Consider the following 22151-nt stretch of genomic DNA (forward strand, 5'->3'; position numbering starts at 1 on the left):
GTTATGATTCTGCCTTCAGTTAATATAACCTGATGTACAACAAAGAGATGGGAACACATGAAGATGCATTGGAGAGCATATGCTGGAGATAACACATTCATTTTCTACCAAAACCAGAAATGTTGAAAATGACCTGAGGTCACTTCAACAGCCAGCAAACTGACTAACACAACCAGCTCCTTTGGCTTTTACTCAATCCTTTGCTTTTTTTACCTTGGCCTTGACAATCTGTTTACAGCCTTCCTCTCTGCGAACATGTCACGCACGTCCTATTGAGAACAACACATGGCTCATCGCAGCTGACTGCCAGGCCTGCTTCCAGAAGAACTGGCAACTACAAGCTGGGAGCCAAGAAGAGATACAACATTTCAGCTGGAAAAGGGCCTTCCTTGAATCACAGAATCCCAGAATGGTCTGGGTTGGAAGGAACCTTAAAGATAAATCATCTTCTTCCAACCTCCTGACACGGCCAGGGACACCTTTCACTAGGCCAGCTCACTCCAAGCCCCTTCACACCTGGCCTTGGACACCTCCAGGGATGGGGCAGCCCCAGCCTCTCTGAGCAACCTGTGCCAAGGTCTCAGCACCCACACAGGGAAGAATTTTTTTCCAATATCCCATCTAACCCTGCCCTCTGTCAGTGTGAAGCCATTCCCCCTTGTCCTGACACTCCAGGCCCTTTTCCAAAGTCCCTCTCCAGCTCTCTAAGGTCTCCCTGGAGCCATCTCTTCAGAGACACAGAGGAGCTCCAGCCTTCAAAGCACCTTCATAACCTCCCCGAGACTCCTATCGGTGAAACCCCACGCCTCCCTCTCGCCTTCCAGGACCTCCGGGTGTCGCTCCCGGTGTCCCGCCGGGTGTCCCTCCGGGTGTCCCTCCGGGTGTCCCTCCGGGTGTCGCACCGGGTGTCCCTCCGGGTGTCGCTCCCGGTGTCGCTCCCGGCCCCCCCCGGCTGCCCTCAGGCGCTCCCGCTCGGACGCGCTCGCGCCGCGCGCGCCGTTGTCAGACCAACGGGAGGGGGCGGGGCCGGCGCAGCCCCGTCGACAGCGCCCCCCGGCGGAGAGACCTCTAAAGTCTCCCCTATACATGGTCTCTCAGTGCCTAAGCTGTTGCCATTTCTGAGGCTAGACTAGCACCTTTTTTTGCCTTGCGTTTAAGAAATGCCATTGTTCTGGTCTGCAGGTAAATGCGCAGAAATGGGAAAAAATATATTTTGTCTGATTTCAGCCGGTTTCTTTCTTAAACTGCTTGCAAGACAGTCAAGATAATGGCGCTCTGTGCTATGTCCCGCCACGCCACGGGAACTGCGGGTCAGCAGCCGGCTAAGTCACCAAAGCACAGAGAGCAGCGGACTCTGCTCGGATGGGGAAGATGTGCAACAAGTAAAGAGGGGGCTCTAGAGCTGAAAAAAGGCTTTCCCGGAGGCTGTTGCGCTGGAGCAATCAGCTCATCATGTCTGTTGGTCATCCACAGATGTCATGGGCAAGTGCTTTTGCGAATGATCAGCTCAATGAAGGAACTCTGGAGCTTTTTGTTTCAGGGGACTGAGAATGGGCTGCTCATATTTAAGAATAATGTTTCAAACCAGCTGCTTATAGATTGTACTCTGCTGAAGGATTGTTCTGTAAAGCTCAAACTTGGTCTGAAAGTTTATGATTTATTGCTGTCTCAGCCTCTGATAAATAATCAGTAATAATAGTATTAATAGACATTAATCAAAAGCCCCAAAGCACTGGCTCAGCATAATCTGGCTCCCTGAGCTAAGTAAGGGGAGGTTTAGGATGGATATCAGGAAAAGGTTTTTTCCTCACAGGGTGGTTGAGCACTGGAACAGACTCCCCAGGAAAGTGGTCACAGCACCAAGCCTGCCTGAGTTTAAAAAGTATTTGGACAACGCTCAGGCATGTGATGGGATTGTTGGGGTGTCATGTGCCAGGCCAGGAGTTGGAGTAGATGATCTTGATGGGTCCCTTTCCAACTCATCCTATTCCATGATTCCATGATAAACCTCCCCATGTGCAACTTGAGGCCGTTCCCTCTTGGCTGTTACTTGCTATCTGAGAAGAGTCCAACCATACCTGGCCACACCCTCCTGTCAGGGAGTTGTGGAGAGCCAGAAAGTCTCCGATGGGCCCCTTTTTCTTCAAGCTGAGCCTGCCCAGCTCCCTCAGCTGCTCCTTGTTCTCCATCCCCTTCCCCAGCTCTGTTCCCTTTTGTGGACACACTCCAGTCCCTCAAAGTCTTTTTTGTCATGAGGGTCCCACAAATGACCTGAGGACTCAAGGTTTGGCCTCAGCAGTGCCCAGAACAGGGGGACAGTCAGTGCCCTGGTCCTGCAGGCCACACTGTGGCTAGTAGATGCCAAGCTGCCCTTGATCATCTTGCATATCCTGGGCATGTGCTGGCTTATGTTCAGCTGCTGTGGTGATTTCTTTCTCCTCTCCAAAGCAGCAGTTCAGCAATTGGTTTTTTTGTTAGCAGCCAAGGCACAGCAGAAGATAAACAGAAAGCAAGGGACAAGCAGGTCTTTTCCAGGATGCAGAAGACTCTGGAGGATAAAGCTTAAAGGAGTCTGTCACAAAGGATGATTTCATTTCAATACCACAGCCCTTTGAGTAGTCCAGTGTGCAAGAAAGAGAAGAAACCAGGGAGCCTGCTAATCATTCCTGCTCTCGACCTCTCTGCTGACGCTCTGCGGCAGGGCTCACCAGCAGACAGCGCCTGCACTCTCCCGGGCCTCCTTGGCCCTGTGCGAGCAGCGCGCAGCAGCTCGGGGGGAAACCACTGCAGAGAGCTTGTGCCTTTTGCCTTTTCACCTTTCCGAAATGATGCTTTGGCTCCTCCAGCTGAACGCCCAGGACACTCCTCGGCTGAGGCTGAAGCAGCTGCTCCATCTCGCCTCGTTTCCAGTGGGTGAGGAATTGCCGCGGAGTAACTTACAGCACGGATCTTGTAAGCGGACTTTGCTGTTCCTTCTGCAGCCTTGTGCCGTGCTGAGGTGACTTCCCCGACGTTCTGGCAGCGGCGCTCCCGCGGGGTCCCGGTGAATTCCCGAGCAGCAGCAGCGCCCGGAGGCGCTCGCAGCGCTCCGCGGTACGAGGGGGACACCGGGCGGTCGGGGCGGGCACACAGCGGCCGCTGCCCGCTCCTTGCATTCCCTGGCCTGTGCTGAAGGGATGCAAAAGCCTGCTCCTCTTCCGCTTACGATGGAAGGCAGCACTCCTTTGCAGAGCTGCTTCACGCGGAAGAATTCTTTAAGCCTTGTAGCGCTCTTGTCAGGAATTTAAAAGAACAACGCCGTTTTACAGCCGCAGAAACAAAGCAAGTCTTAAAGGGCGTGTTCAAAGTCCCCCGAAAGTTCTGTGAAATAATTAGGAACAGAACCTCATTTCGGCTACAGCTGGCTTCCTCTTCCTGTGAGTTATACACCCTGTTGAATTGTCAGGAATGAAATCATGTCCACCGCTGCTGATGCAGTGTAGCAAAGAAGCATCTCCTGCTCGCACCAGATGTGCAGTCTACAGCTGAGAATGCAGACCCAGTACGGTCTGTGCTGAAATCCGTGTGTAGGGAAGGCCAGCAGCAGTCTGGCAGCACTTGCCTGTTCAGGGGAGTGCCAGGGGTGCAATGGCAGCAGCAGTGTCCCGTGCCTTGGGACTCAGCATTGCTGCAGCACCTGGGAGTGAGTGCCAGCTGGGAATTCTGAGTGTTGGGCTTTGATCCTCACCGTGAGAGCTGCTTTTTTTTTCTCCCATGTTCATTCCAACGGGCTTTTGCAAACATTTGTCTACATATTGACTTTTAGTATAGGAGCACTTAAGAGGCTGGCTGTGATTAAGACCCTAAATTTTCAGAGAGCAAGCTTTCATTTTTTTAAGGGAGTAGTGGATAGGATGCCCTGGAAACTGCCCTCAGGGATAATGGAGCTGAGCAGAGCTGGCACCCATTTGAAGACATTTTTCTTAGAGAATAAGAACTCACAATTCCAATTAGTAAGAAGTCAGACAAGGAAGGCAGGAGACCAGCTTGGCAGAGTAAGGATCCCCTTGTATAAATTGAAGAAGGTAATATGCAGGCAACATATGTAATGCAAAAATGTTTTTGAAAGTATGTTACAACAAGAAGGTTATTGAAAATTAATATATGTGATGCAAGAAGGTACTATGCAGACAATATGCAGCAACACACATCATGGGGAAAATACAGAGATACCACATGGGTGTGTGAGGATGGGATCAGTATAGCTGAGGCCCAGTTGAGGCTAAATTTGGAAAAGCATGCGAAAAATAAGAATAAGGGCTCCTACAGGTACTTCAGTGGGAAAAGGAAAATGAAAGGAAACCTATCACATCTCCCCTATTCCCCCCCACCCCGATAAGCCAGACAGGACTAGTGACAACAGACAAGGAGAAGGCTGAGGTACTCAACAATTGTCTCAATTTTTCCTGCCAGTCACTATTCCCACATCTCTCGGGTTATTGGGCTGGTGGACTTAATTCCAACACATTGTAGCAGGTCAGGTTTAAGACCACCTGAGGAACCAGAGCATGCACAAGGTCATGGCACCCACCCACATGCATGCTAGGGCCCTGAGAGAACTGGGAGCTGTAGTTGCTGAGGTGCTCCCCCCCCCCCCCCCCACTATTAGACAAGTCAAGGCAGCCAGCTGAAGTTTCCAAGGGCTGTGTTGTTCTAGCACAGAAGCCATTTGACTCCCATCCTCTGGCTCTTTTTTGTAAATCTTAAAAGCTCTGAGTAAATTTCTGCAGAGGATGTCCAATGCAGTTTCAAAAATGGCATCTTTGTTATTGGTTTTCATACTGATCTTGGATAGTTCCTTTTTTTGCACTCCTATATTTTCTAAACATTTGCAATGATTGAAAAGAAAACTGAAATGAGCCACTATGCTCTTTGCAGTGGTATGAATTTATGGCCAAGACCAATATCTTTTTAACACAAATATATTTTTGCTATGTCTAAGCACACATGCATATCTGTGTTTGGTTTATGTGTCCAGGTTTTGGCAATGGGGGGAGGCAGGGCTGGCCTGTGAGAATAGCCCAGGTGCTGTCCTGTCCCAACCACTTCCAGCTGGCTCCACTTCAGGATGTCCTCCCAGCAGAAAGAAGAGGCTGTGAAAGCAGCCCTTAGAAATGTGACTTTTTGTACTTTTATTTTTAAGTTAATAAAAACCTTCAAGCTGCTTTTTGGGAGGTTTTTTGGTTGGGTTTGTTGTTGTTGTTGTTGGGTTTGTTTGTTTGTTTTGTTATGGTTTTGTAGAGTTATTTAAGTAAGATTGATTTGAAAACTGAAGAGTCCTCCACTATATTCTCCTGGATTCACCTGAGACTCTTCCTAGGCATCTCCCTGATCCTTTTTACAGTGAGTCCCACATCATTCTCCTGAAGAACCTGTCTGCTCATGGTTTCAATGGGTGCACTGTTTGCTGGGTGAAAAACCGGCTGATGGCCAGGCCCACAGAGTGCTGGGGAATGGAGCTCCTCCAACTGGTCCCAGTATTGGGCCCAGTCCTGTTTAATAACTTTATCAGTGATCTGGACAAGGAGATCGAGTGCACCCTCAGTAAGTTCACAGATGACACCAAGTTGGGTGGGAGTGGTTTTCTCCTCTGGAGGAAAGCAGGCTTGGGGGCTCTCTACAGCTACACAGATCCGGTACATGTCCCTGTGCTTACCCCTTCCTCTGTCCATCCAGCTAAATCTGTAACCTCTACACCAGCAGCCTTTATTCATCATTGTGATTGACAGGGCTGGACATGGAGACCAGTCTGTCACTCTGTTAAATGTCAGTCTTGACTGTGGGGCTACTTCTGCTTTATAAATGTGACATTTTTTTTAATGCTCCAAAGAGTGTTTCATTGTGTACTGTGCATCATGCAGGTTTGGAAAGAAAACATTCCCCAGGTCAGGAAACAGATATAAAATGAAAGGATATGTAAAGTATTTACTTTTGTGAGCAGTCTTGTGGGGGTTTAACTCTGTGTCCTTCCTTCCCAGCCATTAAATAGCTCACAAAATGTTATCATGGTAGAGCCACTTCTGTAAGGAATTAGATAATCCTGATGGTTTACTTGATTTGGTCCAGGTAGAACACTGTTCATAATCATTTGTCAACTTAACTGTCACTACAAACAGCTTTTGTGCTGGTGGTTTTTGGGTGCTCGGGCTTCGGTTTTTTGGAAAGGACTTTGCTAATTGCACAAAACATGTATTTGAATTTATTCTTTCTATGAGTTCACTGATTTTAATGAAATGTTCTCAGTAAAAGGCATTAATAGAAAGCATTATACTAGAACTAAGCTTTCTTACTCATGAAAATTTCAGTTAATGAAATTTTAAGAAAAGAAGTGTACATTATCTACTTTGTCATATTGCTAAACACTGTAAGGAAAACATAATGTGTGACTGAAGTTGCATCTTCTTATCTGGAATGACTAGTAGAAGTATTTAATTTGGTAATAATGTACCAAACCAATATAATTCTGAAACAAGAATCAATGGAAATAAAACATATATTTTTTTAAATTACCATAGTTTTACCTTTATTGTTTTCTTAAGGGTTAGCAAAAAAGGACTTTTTTGCATTTTCTTTTCTTTTAGGTTGTGAACAGGTATGAAAAAGAAGACTATGTCTCAGCAGTTCCTCAACAGCTTTAAGGAGGAAGACTTCACAACCACTCTTGGCAATCCATGCCAGTGCTCAGTCACCCTCACAATAACATAGTGTTTCCTGGAGATCACAGGGAACCTCCTGTATTTCAGTTTGTGACCATTTGCTCTGGGCACTGGGCCCACTGGAAAGAGCCCGGCTCCATCTCCTTTGCACCCTCCCTTCAGGTATTTATAGACATTGATAAGATCACCCTAAGCCTTCTCTTCTCCAGGCCCACCAGTTCCATCTTTCTCCATCTTTCCTCATAGCAGAGTTGCTCCAGTCCCTCCATCATCATCTTCACAGCCCTTCACTGCATTCTTCTGAGCTGAGGAGCCCCGAACTGGAGCCAGCACCAGAGGTGCTCACCAGCACTGAGCAGAGGAGGAGGGTCTTGGCCTGCTGGCTGCACTCCCAACACAGCTCAGGATACCACTGCCCTTCTTTGCCAGAAGGGTGCATATTTTGGTTTGTGTTGAGCTTGGTGCTCCCCAGGACCTCCAAAGCCTTTCCTGACAATCTGCTTGCCAGCCCAGCTGGGTGGCCCCCAGTGGTGCTCTGGTGCCTGCCTGGGAGTGTTCCTCTCCAGAAACAGAACTTTGGGCTTCCCCTTCTTGAACTTGGTGATGTTCCTGTCAGCCCATTTCTCAGGCTTGTTGAGGTGCCTCTGGATGGCCAGATGACATTCTGGCATGTCTTCTGAGATCCCTTCCCTCTATTCAGCCCTGGTGAGGCCTCACCTGAAATACTATGTCCAGTACTTCCCAGAACAAGTGGGACATGAAGCTACGGGAAAGAGTAGACAAAGGGTCAGTAAGATGATGAAGTTTTAATTCTCACCTTTTTTCTAGACCACTCATACACTGAAATAATTTGAGCATATCTGTCTTTGATTTTAGCACCTAATTTAATCTTCTTTTTGATTCTGTCTGCCATAGAAGACTTGAAGTTTCACCTGTACCTAACATGATTTTTAAAAAAAGTTTTAACATGAAGCAAATCACTCAACTAACATGGTTTCAACAGAATCAGGATCAGAGTCATTTATTGTTTTTTAACAACTTAATTAACTGACAGTAAATGAAGGAGGAGTGGCTGAGGTCACTTGGTTTGTTCAACCTGGAGCAGAGGAGACTGAGGGGAGACCTTGTTGGGGGCTGCAGCTCTTCCTAAGGTGCAGCAGAGGGGCAGCTCTGATCTCTGCTCCTTCTGACCAGGGAAAAGAGACCCGAGGGAACAGCTGGAGCTGTGTCAGGGGAGGGTTACTTTGGATATCAGGAAAAGGTTCTTTCCCCAGAGGGTGGTCAGGCACTGTCCAGGCTCCCCAGGGAATGGTCACAGTCCCAAGGCTGCCAGAGCTCCAGAATCATTTGGACAACGCTCTCAGGCACAGGGTGGGATGGTTGGAGTGTCCCATACAGGCTCGGGAGTTGGACTTGATGATCCTGGTGGGCCCCTTCCAATTCAGGATATTCTGTGATGCTGTGAGTGTATGAATTATAATTTCAGGATCAACATCAAAATGTACTATCACCACATGAGCTGGATGCTGGCACCTCCTGGTGTCCAGTGGGTCAGATGCTCTTTCTGTCCTGGGCAGCGAGAAAAAAGTTGTCTGGGTGACATCTGTCAGAGTCCCACAGGATGCTGAATATTCTCCTATTTTACCCAAGCCAACAAGCTTTCTGTAAGCCAATCAAGCCTCATGAAGTGCTGTCAAGTATGACTCTCAACTTTTAAAATTAATGACCTGACTGAACCTTCCTGACTGAAATACTGCAATCATTCTGAAGAAATACGAACTCGGTGGTGCAAGGCAAAGGAAAGGTTAAGTTCAGGTGCAGTTCTCAGCACCCAGTAAGTTGGGAGCCAAAAAAAAAAAAGAGCTAAAGCCCCAGTTAAGCAAACCCTCAACTTCTACAGCCCCATTATGTAATGACATTTAAGCAAGTCACATTAACTGAATGAAGAGTTTCTCAGATGCCCTCTTAACAGTGAAAGTGCTATTCATTCTTTCATGTACATGATGTAAATAGGCATATATCATGATACACGTATTTCACATGTGTCACCTCTTCCAAGTTCAGGAGTGATGCATTCCAACAAATAGGAAGCTGGGCAAAAATGCAAGGAGGCATGCATGGATGAAAAAGGAGCTCCCAGACAAAGTCAAACACAAACAGGAAGCCTGCAGAGGGTGGAAGCAAGGACAGATAGCCTGGGAGGAATACAGGGGGATTGTCCAAGCAGCCAGGGATCAGCTCAGGAAAGCGAAAGCCCTAATGGAATTAAATCTGGCCAAGGACATCAAGGGCAACTTGGGGGCTTGGAGCAACCTGGGATAGTGGAAGTGTCCCTGCCCATGGCAGCAGGAGTGGAACTGGATGGCCTTTAAGGACCCTTCCAACTCAAACCATTCTGTGATTCTGTGAAATTCCAGTCACAGTCAGCTAATGGCAGAGACATTGCAAGGACAATATTGTCCTTTCATCTCTGATGTTGAATTGTTCTCAATGAGAGAACCATACAGGACTGTAGGACAAATTTTTACAGCAGTAACTGCTGTGTGCAAGAGTTTCCATTTGTCTTTTTCAAATAAACATATCATGAGGTTGTAATACTCAGCTGGCCAAAGAAGTTACTACTTTCAAGGCTCAAGGCACCCAGAGTGGATGTGTGGTGGAGGGCCTGGGCCATCCCTAAGGCTGGCTCAAGAGTCTGTAAGTGAGTAGGGGAGATCAGCAGTGAGGGTCAGGCTGATTGCCCAGCATGAGGTGTGGCTGTGGGAGGGCAGGAGCCTGGCTCCACTTTACTCAGGGTTCAAGATGGTCAAGTTGCTTGTCAGGGAGAGGAGAGGGCTGCTCTGATGGTCCTGGACACAGGGATGCCTTGCCAGCCAGGACTCTGCCCTGCTGTGTCCAGGGATGGTCAAGGGGGTGATTAGGCAAGATAATGGGCACGGACTGCTATGCTGGAGGCAGGCACAAGGACTGGGGCTCAGTCCTGAGCTGAAATGGATCCCCTGGTTCATGGGCAGAAGGTAAAAACCCAATATGTACAATACTAGTTCGGTCAGAGGGAGATTCAAAGATCTGTAATACCTGTTGAGAAAAACTTTCCATTATGAAAAGGGAAGGTATTTCATTTCATTTCTTGAATTTCTATGTCTTTAAAGAAAAAAAAAGTTGTAATCATAGCACTGATTAGTATCTGTGTTTCCTAATTCAATTTTTAAACTCATGTGTTAAGCAACTGAATTAAAATATGTTGCTGTAATTGTGGGCTGAGGCATGTATTATCTCCATTAATAGTCTTTATTATTTATGAGATATAGGCAATATTCAAACCTTTGCATAAAACTTCTCGGCTAGCACAATCTAAATACCTAAATATAATTAGTGGAACAGTTTGTTAGTATAATCATTGCCATGGGCTGTAATTAACATAAATTTTAATTTCATGACCTTGTAGAAGAGATTATAATTGCAGGAACCGTCATTGTGCCGAGAATGTTTTCCTCTTGAATGTTGTTTCTTGAAGACTATCACCATAATGCTTTGAAATTTTTATTATTATCGTAGTACTCATCTGCATTCAGAGAATCAGAGAATTGTTTGGGTTAGAAGGGATCCTTGTAAATCATCCAACCCCCGGTTCCAACCCCCCTGCCACAGGCAGGGACACATTCCTCTAGACCAGGTTGCTCCAAGCCCTGTCCAATCTGGCCTTGAACACTTCCAGGGATGGGGCAGCCATCTCCAGGAAAGCCATCTCCAGGACAGCTTCCCCACAACACCTGTGCCAGGGCCTCACCACCCTCACATGGAAGAATTTCTTCCCATCTAACCCTGCCCTCTGGGTTAGTGGGAAGACATTCTCCTTTGTCTTCTCACCCCAGACCCTCGTAAATAGTCCTTCTCCATCTTTCCCATATATTCCCTTCAGGAACTGGAAGACCACCCCAAATATGCTCTGACTTCTGTTCTTAGGGACAATTCACCAGAGCCTTACTGGCTGGGATTCTAATTTGTTAATTCATACATCTTACATGCTGGTGAATGTTCACATGGAACGAATTCTTTGACTTGTACTCAGCATCCTGTATCTGGGCACCAAGAGGTTTGTTTGGTGGGAATGACGGAATTGGTGGAATTGTGGGGCCATGCACCTAAAACTTTTGTCAGGTTCGGGCTCACTTCTCAAGCACCAACTATCCACTGCCACCTTGGTGAAGAGAATTCTCCATCCAACCAGAATTTTGCAGGCTGTGATCCATCCTGTGATTAAGTGCAAACCATGCACCGTGCAAACCTGCCGTGCCAGTACTGACAGCGGGGCTGAGCAGCACCACTGGCTGCCATGACCTCGGCACAACAGCTGCCCCCAGTCAGTACTGGCTGTGTGGGAACTGTGCCAAGGAAAACATTCTGTGGAGTTGCCAGGAGACCTGCAAAGTCAGGTGAATCATGCATGTTGAAGTGAACCTCTATACAATACATTTCCACAGTTACCCAGACACCCTGCAACATCAACGTGATTAACCCTTTGGCAGAAGGAAGATCATCATTCCTTGGCTATGGATCTCTGAGCTGGAGGAAGGGAAAACCAATCTTTCGGCTACCCTGGAAAATAGAGTAAATGGAACTACCACTACCATGCAAGCATTTCACACTAAGTGGCTGAGGTATCACAGACTGCTGCTCAGAAGTGCCCAGCCTGAGACGAGTTGCTGGCTACAGAAGATGTTTTCATGTTAGTAAAGACTACCTGGTGCTGCCTATGTAAACCAAGATCAGTGCATTGAGACCAATCTTAAATTCTGGAGCAGGCTAAAGCCCTTGCATGACGTAATAACCAAAAATAATTAGTGTAAGATTGCTGAACTGTGGTCGTGGCTTAGCTTTTGTTTCCCAGGTGACAGGGCAGCTATCAACAGGTTTTGGCAGTACTTATTCTCTAAGAAAAATGTCTTCAAATGGGTGCCAGCTCTGCTCAGCTCCATTATCCCTGAGGGCAGTTTCCAGGGCATCCTATCCACTACTCCCTTAAAAAAATGAAAGCTTGCTCTCTGAAAATTTAGGGTCTTAATCACAGCCAGCCTCTTAAGTGCTCCTATACTAGAAGTCAATATGTAGACAAATGTTTGCAAAAGCCCGTTGGAATGAACATGGGGGGGAAAAAAAAGCAGCTCTCACGGTGAGGATCAAAGCCCAACACTCAGAATTCCCAGCTGGCACTCACTCCCAGGTGCTGCAGCAATGCTGAGTCCCAAGGCACGGGACACTGCTGCTGCCATTGCACCCCTGGCACTTCCCTGAACAGGCAAGTGCTGCCAGACTGCTGCTGGCCTTCCCTACACACGGATTTCAGCACAGACCGTACTGGGTCTGCATTCTCAGCTGTAGACTGCACATCTGGTGCGAGCAGGAGATGCTTCTTTGCTACACTGCATCAGCAGCGGTGGACATGATTTCATTCCTGACAATTCAACAGGGGGTATAACTCACAGGAAGAGGAAGCCAGCTGTAGCCGAAATGAGGTTCTGTTCCTAATTATTTCACAGAACTTTCGGGGGACTTTGAACACGCCCTTTAAGACTTGCTCTGTTTCTGCGGCTGTAAAACGGCGTTGTTCTTTTAAATTCCTGACAAGAGCGCTACAAGGCTTAAAGAATTCTTCCGCGTGAAGCAGCTCTGCAAAGGAGTGCTGCCTTCCATCGTAAGCGGAAGAGGAGCAGGCTTTTGCATCCCTTCAGCACAGGCCAGGGAATGCAAGGAGCGGGCAGCGGCCGCTGTGTGCCCGCCCCGACCGCCCGGTGTCCCCCTCGTACCGCGGAGCGCTGCGAGCGCCTCCGGGCGCTGCTGCTGCTCGGGAATTCACCGGGACCCCGCGGGAGCGCCGCTGCCAGAACGTCGGGGAAGTCACCTCAGCACGGCACAAGGCTGCAGAAGGAACAGCAAAGTCCGCTTACAAGATCCGTGCTGTAAGTTACTCCGCGGCAGTTCCTCACCCACTGGAAACGAGGCGAGATGGAGCAGCTGCTTCAGCCTCAGCCGAGGAGTGTCCTGGGCGTTCAGCTGGAGGAGCCAAAGCATCATTTCGGAAAGGTGAAAAGGCAAAAGGCACAAGCTCTCTGCAGTGGTTTCCCTCCGAGCTGCTGCGCGCTGCTCGCACAGGGCCAAGGAGGCCCGGGAGAGTGCAGGCGCTGTCTGCTGGTGAGCCCTGCCGCAGAGCGTCAGCAGAGAGGTCGAGAGCAGGAATGATTAGCAGGCTCCCTGGTTTCTTCTCTTTCTTGCACACTGGACTACTCAAAGGGCTGTGGTATTGAAATGAAATCATCCTTTGTGACAGACTCCTTTAAGCTTTATCCTCCAGAGTCTTCTGCATCCTGGAAAAGACCTGCTTGTCCCTTGCTTTCTGTTTATCTTCTGCTGTGCCTTGGCTGCTAACAAAAAAACCAATTGCTGAACTGCTGCTTTGGAGAGGGGAGAAAAGTCACCACAGCCAATGTCTTTTAGATACTGAAAGGAAATGTTGTCACCTGATGAAAAGGCTTACCAAAAACCAAAAAGGCTTTGTAAAGGGAATTATTCAGGAGGAGTATTTACTAAGTACAAGATTTTTTCTAGAGAGACTCAATATTGGAGACAATATCCACCTTCACTTTCTCTTTTGCTACAGAAGGAATTATGACATCCTTTTGTGATTCAATATACCCTTTTAAATACTTACATTTGAGATGACTATATCACTTTGTTGTAGATATAAATGGAGAATGAAATAGAGCCTTTTCCTCAAAATATCACAAATCAGTAAGCTAAGAAATACAATTTTGTAAACTAAAAATCATGCACGTCCCTTTGATTATTGAGTAGATGTATGACCCGTTTAAAAGGTGACAATATCTCCTCTCTTATAAGCCAATTTCCCTGGCATTAAAGCTAGGAATTCAGACACCTTCTCACTGAAACCTTGCATCTTGAGTTATGTGATAAATGCTTTTGAGGTCATGTTACATATTTAGAATGAATGCCTTTATTGAATTCCCATGCTTTCTCTTCCCAGACCCACACAGTTTGGACCTGATTTATGTCTTCCAGGAGTGATATTTGGCATTCAGAACAGCCAGCCCTTTGTAGGTTAGGGATACTACAGGATGTAACTGTGGAGGTAACCACCAAAGAGGAGAAAGAAAGTCCTTCAGACTTACTTTCAGTGTTTGTGCTATGCCTTTTAGTAATAGATTCACTGATTCACTGGTAATTATCCTTTCCCCATGGACATGCTGAAGAGACAAAGCAAATAAACGGATGGAAGAAGATAGCTAATTTATTTATTTATTTATTTATTTGGCAAAAGGAATTACAGGTGCTTGTTCCCAAGTACATTTTTTTATCTGAATATTTCCCTAAAGTCCATTGACTAAAAGTAGTCATAAAGGTTTGTTTGCAAGCAGAATTTGTTGACATTTATAGCATAACATAAATAAATCCGCAATGGTAATGTTTTTTTCTTCACATCCAGCCAACTGTAAGCAAAGTCAACCCATACTTAATGGCACAGAACTGTTGTGAAGGATTATTCTCACTATGCTCAGAGAGTATGAAAATGCTTAAGAGTGTAAGTTTACACTTGTACAGATATTTGGGAACTCAACCTGTTAGAAAGAAGATAGCATGGAACAAGATTTTATTTTACATATTTTAAGAACACAACATTAAACAACAAGTGTCTAAAATGGCAAAATATTTTTCCGCATATCTTTATAAAAGAATCTGAAAAGGTATACTGGAAGCTGGGAAAAAATAGGGTATTTGAGTATTTGTTTATCCAAAGTATTTGTGCTGGTTGGATAAAATTCTCATAAGATTTGTAGTTTCTTCTGGGATTTCCAGTTCTTATTTATTCTGATCCTAATCTTGTGCAAAGAAAGAAATAAAAAAATCCCATGTGGCTGTGCAATTTACAATCTTAACAAAACTGGTGGGAAAATAGCTTTAAAATCAGCATCTTCAGTTTCTGAAATTTCTGTAATGGATCAGCTATGCTTTGGTGACATTATTCCCATAAAGCATTACACTCAAAAGGAAACTACAGCCTGTAATTTCAAGATATCTGTGAATTTTATGTCTCTACAGTCATTCTTTAACATCTGGCACTTAATAACCTACCTACACAGTAAGAACCTCAGCAAATACATTCACTGTCAAAATTTGAGGGCATGAATCTCTGATTTAATATTCAGAACATATCATGTCCTTGGGGACTTCACATTTCTTTTACGTTATTGTTCACACATCTGCATACACATCTGGAAACATTTCTTTAGGTCAGTAGGTAAAACTGAGAGGAATTTGAATCCCAGGAAAAATCCTCATTAAACACAGAACAGCACAAGTTTAACTGGTTGTGTGGTCAGGCGGTTTATGCAGCCCTGACAGTGCTGTGTGGCCACATATGCTCCAACCCATCATTGGTTCAGAGTTCTGCACTGCTTGGCCTCAGATCCCTTGGAGGCTGGATGTCCATAGGTCTACATGTGACACTTTATTGTGCCATAAATTGAGTCTCTCCTGATGGGAGAGAATTTGCTGAAAGTCCTTGCAAGGAGTTTGAGAGATGAAGCGAGACGTCTTCTTTAGTTTCAATGCTTCCAGATAGTTGTTTATTAAGTCTTATCAGAGGAACAGAGCCACTGGCATGACCCAGGTACAGCATGGAAGGAGGAAAAGTAGGAGTGAGAGCGAGAAAGACTGATTATCAAGATTTACACAGCTTTTAAAGACATTTTACCCAATAGTTACTAAAAACGTACATTATTTTCACTTTCCTACCAATTATTCAGTAACACGACTAGGAACTGCGGAATTCTCTATCCAATCATTCCAAACTACTTTTACTGCAGAATATGGAGGAGTAGAAGAAGGAGGTTTAGAGAACAACAACAATCCTCCATTTTCATATTTTTTACTCTTATCTATTTACTACAAAGAGAAGCCTAAAACCTCTAAATTTTTCCCCCTGTGACAATCTTACATAGTAGTCTATCCCCTAATTCACACCACTGTATTTTCTAGTTGTTGTCTAACTGTTGGTAATTTTTTCCAAGGTTTGAAGCTATACCTGTGGTGTCCAGGGGGGTAAAACCGCTTAAAAACAGGCAGAGAAATATTCTCGGCACTCTGGGTTCCTACGTACATGGAGATAGGTCTAGCTCTTCCTCAAAAAAGAAATGGAGAAGGATGAGGTAGATGCCTTCTGTTGGAACCAGCTCAGAAGGAATATTTTTCCATTGCCTTTAGCTGATGATGTTAAGCCGACACTACAGATTAACTCATTCAGTATTAATTCATTTTTAAAGAAATGGTCGACGTAGTATTGTCCCTTTATATTTCTGTTGTGGTTTAGGAATGGTACTCCCCAGTTCAGTGACTCCCCCAGTGAGACTCTCCCAAGCCAGGTGTCACGTGCTTGCTCCCCACCTTCATCCTCCTCCTTTCTGCACTGGGGATGGAGTTGAGAACTGGAGGCACAAAAGGTGAAAATCACAGTTAAGAAGAATTCACTGGAAACAGCAATGAGATAAGAAGACAAGCAGTGACAGCAACAATATTAACAACAAAGGTGCACAAAGGGTGATTTACGTGCGAAATGTTCACCAGGCGTGGGGCAAATGAAAGCAATGGTGGACAGCTTCCCTCCTTGCAAGAGAGACAGTCCCCTTTCACCTGCCCTGGCAACGACCTAAGGAGGTAAAGAGTAACACAATGTCCTGGGCACACCCCCTCCCGCTGGTCTGGGCTGGAACCAGGACAATTTATTATTGTGAATCCAGAAAAAAACCTAGTATGTCTTGCTGTCGTGTAAAAGAGTAACAGAGCATTTCAGCTCTGCCCCTGTAGGAGTAGCATAAGCTGAGTGATCACTGAAGAATTTCTCACTGCCTGTCAAATAGAAGAAATCAGATATAATGCAGAGATATCCTCTGAGTAATTTTCTATCTGAATGTTAAGGTGCTGAAATTATTCTAGGTGACTCCATTCCCATTCAACCAAAATGACTTGACATTTAGGCATATTTCTGCAACATCTTGCAGGTTAAAAGACAAAACCAGGATAATTTATTTCTGGTTGTCAAGCACAATAAATCATTGCTGCTATAGCTCACGTAGGGAAAAAAATCTGTTCCTGAATAATTTAATACTTAGAAGTAATAAAACATGCTTTAGTAAAAAATGAAGTAAATAAAACTAAATAAAACCAGGATCACTGAGGTAAATAGCAGACTGCTATCATGGACAGATGCAAACCCATGATGATTTGCAGTTTAGTGAGACTGGAATTACATTGGAAATGTATCATATCAGTAATGATGTAATTGTGATGACTTGATCTTTATGAAACGCCTCAGGATGTGCTAGAGACATTGCCAATGAGTAAGAACAGGTGAACCTCAGCCTGAATAATGCACCTAAAGAGAAGGGAAAGAAATAGGAGAGAGGAAGTAGGAAAAGGGAAACAAATAAAAATTGGACTAAATGAACATCAGGGGTTTCTCACATATGAGTTGACATCTGTTGCTAGATCAGTTGTGCCTGGAGGTAGAAGATACCTTGGGCTGAGACTATGTATTTGTTGTGCAAACAAACCCAGCAAGGATAAAAGTGATCCTGGGTTCATCCCTAGCACTCGGGTGCTTCAAGCTACATCAGTGCATATTGATGACTCCTCAGAGTCTTTGAACAGTAATGTATCTTTCAGAAACCTCAATATCCAAGAGACTTTTTTGCTTCTTGCTTCAAGCCACAAGTCAGCTTGTGCTGTACATCTGAACTCCGGGCGCCAGGCAAGTGCCAGGTAAGGACACTTCTGCTTCTCAGCAGGCTACTTGCTGATTTGTTTTCTCAACAGTCAGAGCTTGCATTGCTCACAAAACTAGGAAGCAATGAATGCTGCTGAAATCAACACTCTGAGTGCACGCTTTTTGCAGAGCTGCTGAGTCCCTAATCCTTACACAGAGTCCTTTCCAAACAACCAGACAATCAGATAGAGTTCAGTTGAGAGAATATTCTTTACCTTCCCCATATACTACAGGAAACTGAGACAGTGTGTGCTTTGGTATTGAGGAAGACTCCTGCAACTATACAGATATAACATGAGACAGTTTCCCCCACAGGAAGATTATATTGCCATGGTAACCAAGAAAGGAAGTTGATTTAACATTGGAGTTCACATTTTCCTCAATTTCTGTATTAGCATTTTCTCATGGCAGTTACATTATTTAGAACCAAAGAATTTTAATCAAAGTTATAAAATTTCTGGAAGCAGTGGGAGTTTGCTTACATTATGGGAAAATAGTACTTCTCCATTCTAATAAGTAGACTTTAATATAATAATAGAAAGGTTTGGCTTGATCTTTAAAGAGCCCCTAGACCAACCCTCCTGCCATGAGCAGGCATAACTTCCACTAGGTGAGGTAAAAATATAATATGTATTCTCAGTCTTGAACGTGAAAAATCATACAAAATTAACCAAGACATGCTTTAAATTTATCTTCAACATTAATCCAAATTTGGTTTTTTATGTACATGGACCATGAAATGCCATGTGGGAGAACAGATATGGGTCTTAATGACTCAGAACACCCGAAGAAACCCAAGGAGATGGAGAGGTAAATTTCATGAGGCATACAGGAAGAAAGCAAAGTAGAGAAAAAGTTACAGAACGTCAAGGTCCTCTGAGTACCTGGGACAAGATCAAAACTCACATAAAGCATTTGGCGACCTGTTTCAGGCAGCTCCACAGCAGGGTAGCTTTTTGGGTCTTACATGCCATTGGAGGAGGTACCTTACAAACCCTTCAGCTGCAGAACAGCCCCCACAGCGCTTCATGTCTTACACAGCGAGCAAGTCACAGGCGTTTGGCCAAAGGATGTAAAACAGGGAGCACAGAAATTCTCCAGGAGCAGCCATCAAGCATGGTAAGTACTGGTGAGAAGGTGCTGGCTGTTCCCTGGGGCAGGGCTGTAGTTTTTTTGGGGAGGGAGGAAGTGTGCCATAGGCAAGCAGCGACCCACCGAGTTTAGACAATAGGTTTGGTCTTTGATAACAAAGGGAGAAAAGAAAATTGCAAACTCCACAGTGGGAGACAGAAGAGCGGACTGGTGACTCTTTTTTTTTTTTGTGAACAGTGAAGGAAACAATTTCCTGTTGAACCTGCAATCTGTGGAAATGAGCTGTTTTGGGGGAAGAAGAATCTATTAATAATGGTTGTCAAAGAGGGTTATCCAGTCTACATTGCTCATCTGATTTCCTGATGCCACCATTACAACTTGGGATTATATCAAGCAGGTCAGAAGCGAGCAGAAGTTCTTGGCATGGGACAAAAAGAATTCACATGTAGTCAGTATCTTTTCAAAGGATGAGATTAAAGCAGAGGCTAACACATTCTGGAAAGAAGGTCTTGTCTTTGGTGATAATGTTACCAGAGTAGGTTTTATTCTCTTGGTCACAAAGGATGATCCAGAAAGGACATGTTCCCTCTCACTAAAAAGGGAAGAGTAGCTTTGCATTGACTCACCTGTCCAAGTGTGGGCATGTTCTGCTAAAAATGTTTAAGCATGAATATTTTTTCAGTGCCGAGCACTAACAGAAACAACTGAGAAAAAAATATTGCTTAAAATACTTTTTCCATTTTCTCCCTTTCCTTATAGGTTTACTTTTTTTTTTTTAAACTCAATCTGTATTGCACTCAAAGTCTTATATATAGGAAGTAAAGCCTCCTAGTATGTACAGCTGATCTTGGTGTTATGTTCAGCTTTCCAGTGTCTGAGTCCTAAGATCAAATTTCATTCTTTCTCAAGCAGAGTGGGATAGAATAATTTGTGTTGAATCATCAGAATCCTCAAGCCTTTACTGAGAGAAGTATGAAGTTCTGGTGGTCTCTTAGTCTTGAGTACACTTCAGTTAATTTTTTTACCTTTCTATGACACAGTTTTCTTCATTCTCATTAGTCCCCATTTAAAGTTTGCAAGTGGCACAAATAGCCTCTGCCAGATTTGACTGATGTAAGGAGCTTCGCTTGTTAGCAAAAACTCCCTAGGTCTGCCAGGTGTTTATCACTTACCATACTCACAGAGCTTATGCTAAAAGAAGTCACAAGGCAGCAGATATGTGAACACCAGACAATTGATACAGCAAGCATGAGCTATCTCAGGCCATCACAAACCCAGACAAGTCCCGAGGCTCTTTGTTGCCTCTGGAAGAAAATTTTTGCTAGTGGTGGTAAAAATCATCGTTAGTAGGCCATCAGAAAGATTTCTCTAAAGAATAATGCTCTCTGATATAGAACAAGAGACTGCAAGAAAATCATCAGGTTATGGTCAAGGTAACCAAAAGCATTGATGGCAAAATTAGACTAACTAAGCACATCTATCCAATTCCTTCAAAACTTTGTCCTTTTTAAAAGATGCATTCTCCAGGCAAGAAAAGGGGAAATTGTGTCTTCTTTTACCATGAGCTCAGAAGTTTCTGATATTCAGTTATAGACCACGGTGCCCAGGTTCCATGCAAACTTCACAATGAAACAGAGAAATGCAGAGGTCCTGCCTTGAAACAGTCACCAGCTTTTGGACCTCCCTCCTGAGTTTTGCTCTTACCAGGAAAGATCTCTTTTATAAATTCATTCTTATTCACAGCCAGTCTTTTGTGACCAGGAGTGCCTGTCCACTCCTCCTGAATGCCTCTAGGTTTTGGTATTATTTCTTTTCCTTAATTAATATCCAAATTTTTTTCTTGAATCTTGATGTTTTTCGCATTATCTTCTCATGAATAAATACTGTCACAATACCTTCTCATGAAGGTAAAATGGGTGTAGTCTCCTGCTTTTGATTCTTTCTAGAGATGAAAATTCTCAGAAGTAGGCTAAATATGCTTTCTGCTTCAAAATCCATAACCTCTACTAGCCCCATTTCACATTTTATTGTAGGGACAGTCATGAGATAATAGCAGTGCAACAAATCAATGTGAAAACAGCTGACCTAAACATTAGCAGTTAGTGAAGTGTCCAAAAATTTCATCAAAACCAAAGATGAAGCATACCTAACGTCTTAAATCAGGTGAGAGAGTCTCTTGCAAGATAAGGGATCATTAGATTAAATTCCAAGCACAGAAATTTTTAAACATTTATTTTTTGGCACCTGGGACCTAGTGAGGACATGATGTAAACACAACAGGGACACAGCTTGGTAGAACCTGTGATCAACCACAACATTATAAATACAAGCACCCATACAGCTCTAAACAGATTTATGCTGCTTTCTGAATATAATTACTGTTTATAAAAGAGATTATGATTTTCCCTCTCATGGGAAACAAAATGTATTTCTAGGTTAACTAGACTGTCAGATTAACAAAAGCTGGTCCTGTAGATATGTCTTAAAAAAAAAAGATGATTAAAATGTAATTATTAAAACCCCCTCAAGTTCTCAGAGCACTCAGATTGGTTACCCCCCTCCTTCCAATAGTCCTATACCATGAAAATTCCAAATAGTTTGGGTCATACAATAACATCATGCGAATTCATCCAAAATACCTATTTTAGAGTTTGTTTTGATCTCTGGGATAATGCTAGCAAACTAAAATGAGGTGTTTGGCTGCTTGAAGGTATGAAGATACAGCTGGGATTCTCTCTTCATTGCACTCCAAATATTTTTCTTAGAAGTTCAAAAGAGGTTGTTTAGGTTTGTTGGCTTGTTTCTAAAATATTTACGTACCCATTTTTCAGTATTTCAGGAAATAAGTTTGTTAGCTGGTCTTAGGATCTTTTTTTTATGGTTTTCGTCACTTAATTGATTTCTGAAGTTACCTGCACAGAGATAATGCAGTGGATATTGCTTGCATTAGTTGCCAGTATTTGCTTGGGGTTGAATCCTGGCATATTTAAAAATATGGTGGTTTGATAAGCTTTATGAAAGCATCTCTAACTAGGGAAAGAAACAGGAAGTTACAGCTATGTCTGGAAATTCGCTGTATGGAATGTCTATTTACTGTGTATGCATCTGTCTTAAATGTAGCAAATAATTCTTTATCCAGGGCTTATTTTCCTGTTTCTCTGAAAATGAGAAAGCACTTCCACTATTTCACTTGAAAGTGCAAATCCAAATGTAGCTTTCCAACCCTGCTGAAACAAAAAGCTGTAAATTTGGAGGAATCAGCTGTTTGAAATCAAGCTCTTGGCATCATGGAAAGATTAAAAAAGGGCCCATTTCTACTACCTCTCAGTATCTGTGCCAGTATGGATCCCTGAGGGACACCACTCACTGCTGATCTCCATTTGGACATCGACTGTTGACTGCAACTACGTGGGAGTGACCACCCTGATGATTCCTTACCCTTCAAACAGTCCATCCAGCAAATCTGTGTCTCCCCAGTTTAGAGAGAGGGGTGGTGTGTGGAACCACGGCAAGGAACAAAGGAGCAG

Source organism: Coloeus monedula, assembly GCF_965178545.1.
Source record: "Coloeus monedula genome assembly, chromosome: 9".
Taxonomy (NCBI): Eukaryota; Metazoa; Chordata; class Aves; order Passeriformes; family Corvidae; genus Coloeus; species Coloeus monedula.